General features: G+C 37.3%; 1 protein-coding gene and 1 pseudogene across 1 annotated transcript in view; one reads left to right on the top strand and one right to left on the bottom strand.

The window, feature by feature from the left end:
* The window catches only part of TACR3 (tachykinin receptor 3), an 84,399-nt gene that overhangs the window by 15,861 nt on the left and 61,830 nt on the right, over positions 1–6,708 (bottom strand). The window lies entirely within an intron of this gene.
* On the top strand, positions 5,056–6,704 carry LOC100953895 (annotated as a pseudogene).

The following is a 6,708-nucleotide window of genomic DNA, read 5'->3' on the forward strand; positions in this document are numbered from 1 at the left end:
GGCCATCTCCTCTCTCTCATCCCTCTCTGATCCAGCAGTTGCAAAAAGAGATCTGGTATCTCAAGAATGTGACTCACTAGGTAGAAAGGGCTAGGCTGATATTTTTGCCTGACCAACAGATATGGTTTTCTGTATGTTGATATAACTCATCATTAAAAAATAAAGTATTATTAATATGGTGTGGTCTGAAATGTTGAACTAGCTAGTGTCTTAAGATACCTTTGCAGGTTTCTTAAATATTGAAAATGTAGATAATTTATTTGTTCTTTAAATTTTTTTTTTTTTTTTTAGAGAAAAAGGTCTTATTCTATTATCCACTATGTAGTCCACTAGCATTATCATAGATCTCTGTAAACTCCAACTCCTGGGCTTAAAGCGATCCTCCTGCCTCAGTTCCTCAAGTAGCTAAGATTATAGGCACCTGCCTAGATAATTTTTAAATCTTTTTGTAGAGACAGGGTCTTGCTATTTTTCCCTGGCTGATCTCAAACTCCTGTCTTCAAGTAATCTTTCCTCCTTGGCCTCCCAAAGTGCTGGGATTACAAGGGTGAGCCCTCTCACCCAGTCTATTATCTCTTCGAAATATCATAAATCTAGAATAATTAAGATTGCTCTTTTTCCGTATTGAATCTGGTGGAAAATTAGATTAGTTACTGAAAATGAATATATGCTGTATCTGAAAAACTAAGACATTGTGACATATAAATAACATTCTTATTTGTAGTTAGACTGAAGTAAACCTATGAAGTTTGGACATACTTACCCCGTTGCCTAGAATATGCCCTCATCTCATTTCTTTGCCTATAGAATGCTACTTCTTTGGGAGGCCCCTTCAGGTTCACCTGTCTAAATAGTTTCCTTTCATTTCTTTAACCAGGTGGCATCAGATAATTCCTCATCAGCCTTAGCATGTCACCTTTGCATTTTGGAACACAGATATGTGCTATTGCCATGTATGTTTTTGTATCTTTCAGTCCAGATCAGGCCTATGCATTGTCCATCTTTGTGCCCCCAGAACTTAGTGCAGTTCTTGGCATTCAGTAAATTGTTTTTGATTGAAGGCACCTGATATTCCCATCCATTTTAGAAACACTGTAATTGCAAGAAACGTTATTTTATTTTTGTCTTACTAGTGTTTAGTCCTATCATTCACATGATAATTCAAAAATATTATTAAAAAAATTAAAACAAAACTACTTTTAAAATTAACTACATTTAAATTAAAATTACCTTTATTTTTCTTAGCTTTTATATTTGACAGGATGTTTGGAAAGAATAGCTGTTTGGGCCATATGATGGCATAGGTTTAAGGAGGAAGTACGTGGTTTTTGCTTTCTTAACCTAGAAATCTAAATCTATACATTACATTATAATTGCTCTATGGTAGAGCCCTACTTTTTTTCCTAAAGAAAATCAAGACCATACGCTCTAGAAATACAGTGGTGAATTAAAAAAAAAATAAGAAGTTTTATATATTTTCATACTACATCCTATTAAAGAGGCTCATTAAGTAGTAAATGCAGAAATACACATGTAGTTATAAATTATTATAAATTAGAAAATACAATCATATCTAGTTTCATGGAATACAGTGGAAGATGTTTTTGAGGAAGCAATACTGAAGCTGAAGCCAGAGGATGTCAAGGCACAGGAGAGAAGGGTATTCCAGGCCCAGGGAATAGTGTGAGGAGAGCTTAGAAGTTAGAGAAAGCTTGGTGTGTTCTAGCAACTGAGCACGAGTGTCACTGGAACATAGTCTATGAGTGGCAAAAGACACACAAAATTAGGCTGGCAGAGTAGTAGCAAGATTCTATAGGACTTAAGCCTATATGTTATATACAGGGTGACCATTTAAATTGCACATGAACTTTATGACCATCTTTTATATTTGTGATTTATTTTGTTTTTAAGATATGTTGGGAAATAATGAATTGTAAGCCTGTTACATTAACTGTTTCACCTTTTAGAAAACGTCATCTTGGCTGCTGAGAACGAATTTTAGAAGACTAACTATACATGTAGATCTGGGGAAATGAGTGTGGAGGCTGTTACAGTGATCTTGACAATCAGTGGTAGTATCTTGGGGAACTATGGCCATGGATTTGAAAAACCGTGGAGAGAAAAGAGCTATTTTGGGGAGGAGAGTCCATAGGGCTTAGTGAATGATTGGATAGGTGTGTGTGTGTGAATATTCAGGAACGACTCTTTTCTGAATTTAGTATCTAGGGAACTAGAAATGGTACTTACTAATATATGAACAAATAGTCTATAGGAAGAGCCTGTTTTACGTCAGGAGAAACTTAATCTCAGAGTTTTTCTTTCATATTATAATTTTAAAATGCTTGAGAAATAACCAAAGAAAAATGTTAAGCATGCTCAAATTCCCCTCTCTGAATAGGTTCTCTTTATTTTTTGTTATCTCTATAAACTTAGAGCTCATGTAGAAACTAATTTTATAGCCTTTGGGTCTTTTATTATTTATCTATTAAATTTTATTTTAACATATCTAATTCACCAATAATTTTATATATTCAAGTTGTACAATGTGATGGTTTGATATATGTATACATTGAACATTCATTATCATAAGCGTATTTTTTCAGATTAATATGAGGGTACAAATGTTTAGGTTACAATGTTTTTATTTCAAAGGAACAGTTCAACTTGTAGTTGAGCCCTTCACCCAGGGGGTGTGCTGAACACCCTCACATTGTGACCATTAGGTGAGTTACCACCAATCACCCTCCCTTGTCTCCCCGTTCATCTCCTCTCTCCCTTGCTAGACTATACTTGTGTTTTTTCTTTTGTGTAGGTATGTAGTTGTTTATATATTGGTTTCATATTAGTACCGCATACACTGGATACTTTTTTTCTCCCATTCTTGAGACACTTTACTAAGAAGAATGTGTTTCAACTCCACCCAGGTAAACACAAAGGATGTAAAGTCTCCATCTTTTCTCATGGCTGAATAATACTCTGTGGTATACATATACCAGGGTTTGTTAATCCAGGCATGAGTTGATGGATGCTTGGGTTGATTCCATGTCTTAGCAATTGTGAATTGACCTGCATGAATCTACCATAATCAGATTAATTAACATATTAATCACCACTCATTCTATTAGATCCCCAGAATTATTCATCATAAAACCGAATGTTTGGGCTCAGCACCTGTGGCTCAAGCCGCTAAGGCACCAGCCACATACACCTAAGGTGGTGGGTTCGAATCCCCAGCCCGGGCCCGCCAAACAACAATGATGGCTGCAGCCAAAAAATGGCCAGGCATTTTGGTGGGCGCCTGTGGTCCCAGCTACTTGGGAGGCTGAGGCAGGAGACTTGGTTGAGCCCAGGAGTTGGAGGTTGCTGTGAGCGTGATGCCATGGCACTCTAGCCAGGGGGATAGCTTGAGGCTCCGTCTCAAAAAAAAAAAACCGAATGTGTGTACCCTTTGACCAACATCTTCCCATTTCCCCCACAGAAAGTATTAGTATTTACTTAAAATATGCATTCCAGAGCCAGAGATCTATAGATGATATTTAGTGTCATGGTAATGAATTAAATTACTCAGAAAATGAATAGTAAGAAGTAGTCTCACCCAAACCCAAAATAACTCAGCTATTTTGAAGTCAGATAGAGGCAACGAGTTGGAAAGGATAGGAGGAAGGAACAACTTTCCCCCCTCCTTTAGGAGGGAGGATTGTCAATCCTATAGAATGCAGCTCAGAGTTTTACTAAGATATGAAATGTTTCCAGGGAGACAAGTGATGAACTGAACAAGAGCACCTCTGATGGGGCTGTGGTGGCCCAATCCAAACTGAACAGTTTAAAGTGTGAAATATGAAGAAGACACCTATGAGCAATTCTTTCAGTTATTTTGGTTGGTTATGATGGAGTGTTTTATTCAAGTTTGAAGTGGGGTGGGGGGAAGAATTGGAGGAACAAAAGATTAATTTATATGATTAGACATAGTGAAAGATATTTGAATGCTATTGCAATAAGCCAACTGTCCTTGAGTACACCTGGAGGCTTATGCCTTCCAAGAGAATGGGAGAGAATGGACTCCCCGAATTTTGAGAAAAAAGACTTTTCCTCTCGAAATAATGTAATGAAATAGAAGAATGTGGAGGGTATATGTAGGTGGATTTGTGTATTACATGGTGGAAAATTTAGAGAAATTTTACCTTTTGCCTCTTAGGTTCTTAATGACTAGGGCTCAGCATGCCTAGAGATGTAGCTAACACACAGAATGTGCTCAATAAATATTTGGGAAATCAATGAATTAGTACAGTCTAAGGCAATGTCATTAGCTAAACTGATGAGGAATGGATTTGGTCAGAAAACAGTGTATCCTCCACTAGATCATATGTATCTTTTATGAAACTGGAAGTGCTCAGAAATTGAGCAGCTTCCAGGGAGGCCAAAAATAGGAAGTTTATAATAGGGAACTTCACCCTATGATGGACATCATAGCATAGGCTTCATTATGCTGCTGAGTTAGTTTTATTACGCTAGTAATGAAGAAAGACACTTGGGTGTATTGTTCACCACATTCTATTTCAGCCATGGCCACAAAAACTATTTCTGTACACAAACTTATTATGTTTTTGTAGCATGTGATATTGTGTTAGTGTACATTTATTTGCACCCTAAAGCAAACAGAAGTCAAAAAATATGACCTAGAATATATGGTCTAGAAGGTTGTGCTGTTTTTTTTAGTAAGTTTTTTTTATTTTTTAGTGTACTACAGTGCCAAGATAATTTGAGTAAAAGGCCTATATTGAATTATAAATCTAGGTCCAAAGATTTAACAGGCCTTTGCTAAATTACTTTATTTTTCTGAACATCAATAATCGTGTTAATAAAGAAGATATGGTGGCCCAAGAGTAGTGCCCACATTGAGATGTGAGACATATGGATTTGGGACATGAATTGATTTAAAAAACCACTTTGGAGGTATGAATGTGATTTCTGATGAAACTCAATTGCAATCATTTTCATGACCTTTGTATATTTATGTATATATGTTTTAAATTTTTGCATTTGACTTAAAGTGCTATGAGAAAATTTGCATATTGCAAGGCAGTCCTAGCTACCTCCTTGATTAGGGTACTCTTGGATCTGTTCCTGCTGCTTTACTTCAGAGAATGCAACAAATGTGATGACAAAAAGGAGATGGGGCTTCTTGTGGGAATGTTCTAGAACCAGTACAGAAGCCGCATGAAGGTCCTAGAGAAATGGGGAAGCCAGAAGTCATTTCTAAAGAGCACCAAGAAAAGATGAAAGAGTTGTTTAAAACCAATCAGTTCAATTTAATGGTGAGTGAGATGATTGCTCTCAACAGATCTTTGCCAGATGTTAGGTTAGAAGGGTGTAAAACAAAGGTGGATGCAGATAATCTTCCTACAACAACATTGTGGTGATCTCCACAATGAGGCAGGAGCACACTTGTGGAGATCACCACAATGGTGATTCCATTGTGGTGATCTCCACAATGAGGCAGGAGCACACTTCTGCGAAGTGTCCATAGTGTCACTAATCACTCTTCAAGACACATGGTAGAAGAAATTGTTCTAGTAGATGATGCCAGTGAAGGAGACTTTTTGAAAAGGCCTTTAGAGAGTTGTATGAAAAATCTGAAAGTACCAGCTTGTGTAATTCGAATGGAACAACAGTCTGGATTGATCAGAGCTAGATTAAAAGGAGCTGCTGTGTCTACAGGTCAAGTGATCACCTGTCTGGAAGCTCATTGTGAGTGCCCAGTGGGGTGGCTGGAGCCTCTCTTAGCCAGGATCAAACATGACAGACAACAGTAGTATGTCCTGTTACTAATGTGATCAGTGATGATACTTTTGAGTACATGGCCGGCTCTGACATGACCTATGGTAGATTGAAATGGAAGCAGAATTTCCACAGTAACCTGTTCCCTAAAGAGAAATGAACAGAAGGAAAGGTGATGGAAGGCTTCCTGTTAGAACAGGAGGCCTACAATGGCAGGAGGCCTTTTCTCGATAGACAGAGATTAGTTTCATTTGGAAAGTAATTTTTATAGACAAATTTCTTATCAGATTTTCAATTTGGAAAGGAAATTGGAACATATGATGCTGGAACGGATATTTGGGGAGGAGAACCTAGAAATATCCTTTAGTATCCGTCAGTGGGGAGGGACTTTGGAAATTATTCCATGTTCACATGTGGGACACATGTTTCTGAATGCTACACCTTACATGTTTCCAGGACGCACAGGGCAGATTATTGATAAAAATAAGAGATGACTTGCAGAAGTGTGGATAGATGAATTCAAGAAGTTTTTCCATATAATTAATCCAGGCATTACAAAGGTAGATTATGGAGCTGTATCATCCAGACTTGGTCTAAGACATAAACTACAATGCAGACCTTTCTCTTGGTACCTAGAGAATATTTATCCTGAGTCTCAAATTCCACATCACTATTTCTCATTGGGAGAGATACAAAATGTGGAGGTAAATCAATGTCTAGATGACATGGCTAGAAAAGAGAATGAAAAAGTTGGAATTTTTAATTGTCACAATATGGGAAGTAGTCAGGTTTTCTCTTAGACTGCCAACAACGAAATTAGAACGGATGACCTTTGCTTGGATATTTCTAAACTTAATGGCCCAGTCACAATGCTCAAATGCCACCACCTAAAAGACAACCAACTTTGGGAGTATGACTCAGGGAAATTAA

Source organism: Otolemur garnettii, unplaced genomic scaffold (genome assembly GCF_000181295.1).
Source record: "Otolemur garnettii isolate 467f Iridium unplaced genomic scaffold, OtoGar3 scaffold00103, whole genome shotgun sequence".
Classification (NCBI taxonomy): Eukaryota; Metazoa; Chordata; class Mammalia; order Primates; family Galagidae; genus Otolemur; species Otolemur garnettii.